A 1,981-nucleotide genomic window follows, 5' to 3' on the forward strand; every position below is an offset into this window, starting at 1 on the left:
GTGTACCATTCGTTAAATATGATAAACAATAATTTTTTAGTTCAATATTAAAAAGGATTCTATTAATTTTCAATTTTTAATTAGGTGGAATAGTTGCAAGAGTGAGCTTGCCTATTTGCATGTTAAACAGGAAATTTATCACAAGGATTTAGAAGTGGAGAAACTTTCGAATAGATCCGATCTAATGTTCGTAAGGACGATAATGAAATTGTTGTTGCATTCATGGTACGATGATCAAAGGCCTCGTCCACGATGCGATAATCATGCCACGTTACCTGGAAATCGGTATACAGTTATTAATTCGTATGCATTAACCATTTTTCCGGACGTGATTGTTTCCATTGGAAAGAGTTTGAACCGTTATTGGGAAACCTGGATGCAAACCAGTGTACCCCAGATTTATATTCCTGTGGAACACTTCAAACAAATAACTGTACATCTCTGTTTCAGTGAAGAAGAAAAAGAATTGTTTGTAACTATCGTTAAAAAAAATTCTGCAATTTCAAATTGAAAACACTTGTTCTAAATTTTCAAATTTTTTGTTTTAGACGTCTTCAGTTTTATAAGATTCCAATAGACATTAGTAAAATAGTAGATTTCAATAGATTTTCGTAGATTTTAGTATATTTTGGTAGATTTTGGTAAATTTCAGAAGATTTCAGTATGCTTCACATTCAGTAAGTGTCCTGATACTTATGAACCGGATAGTATACAGGGTGTTTCTGAACTGGTGGTACAACTAGAAAAGGGGTGAACCTGCATGAAGAAATAATTCGAAAATGTAGAGTAATTGCAATATAATATATAGATTTCTTCATGCGAAGCTTCATTTCTGAATAAATCAATGTTGAAGATTCGTCGAAAACGTGTACACTTACACATGATTTCATGTACGCCTTCATCTAACAGATGTCGTTGCAAACTCCCTGCATTGCTGTTTCAATTTATTACATTAGACAATGAAGGATAAACAATGAAATAAGAATAAGGAGCAATATCCCTGCTGGATCCACTGTAATGGTAAAACAGTTTGGCCATCACGATCCTTGGACTTGATATCGATGGATTTTTGCTTACGAGGCCATGTCATATCTCTTGTGTACCACGGCAAGAATGCAAATAGGGAACAACTTAAAGGGAAAATAATTTTTCTATTCGAACATTGAAAAACAGCAAATATTACAGAAAACGTTCACAGAAGCGCAAATGCACGCGCACTCGACGAATCTTTAATAACCATTTATTCGAGAATGAAGCTTTCTATGAAAAAATGTTACAATACATACATATATAATGTATGTATGACTCAATTGTTGGAGGAGCAACGATGCAACGAAGGAGGTTTGGAAGTCGTGCCGAGATAAAATGGTCTCGTGGTACGGTACTGGGTGTCGATCGTCAATTGTAATTATTCGCGCCTGTTCATCATTGTACGGTTCGTTACCAGTTCGCTGTATAACGCCAAAAACTGTAAGACGCACACGCAATAAATATATTATTATTTATTTATTTTATTGATTTCACAGCCCACTGCTAACACCGATCAGACCCGCATTCCTTTGCCTTGTCATCTTCTCGTGGACGCACAGTACTGTGCAGAGCTCAGTAGAGGGGCACTTCACTCGCACCGGCCGAATCTTCCCCTACACGGTGCTATATGATCCGATTCGTCGATATTATCGCGTTCTGCCAGTAATGACAATACGTGTGCCTTATTTCTATGATTGTGTTAGAGAACGTGGTCTTATGGAGATACGATCCAATAAGTCCCGCATTCCTTCCAGGAGCAAACTCCTGAGCCCTACGTAGTACTTAATAATATGTGTTATTGCCCGTTGTTGTGGCGATGAACTTTCGAGCTTTATGGATGTTTGCACGATGTTGTGCCGTCTAGATACTGCCGTTCGAAGGACCACCCAAATGATTGGGACTTGTAAAAACTGATCTATGGTATCGCGTGATGTGAGCTGGTTGCTCCTTG

Source organism: Habropoda laboriosa, unplaced genomic scaffold, assembly GCF_001263275.1.
Source record: "Habropoda laboriosa isolate 0110345459 unplaced genomic scaffold, ASM126327v1 scaffold339, whole genome shotgun sequence".
Lineage (NCBI taxonomy): Eukaryota > Metazoa > Arthropoda > Insecta > Hymenoptera > Apidae > Habropoda > Habropoda laboriosa.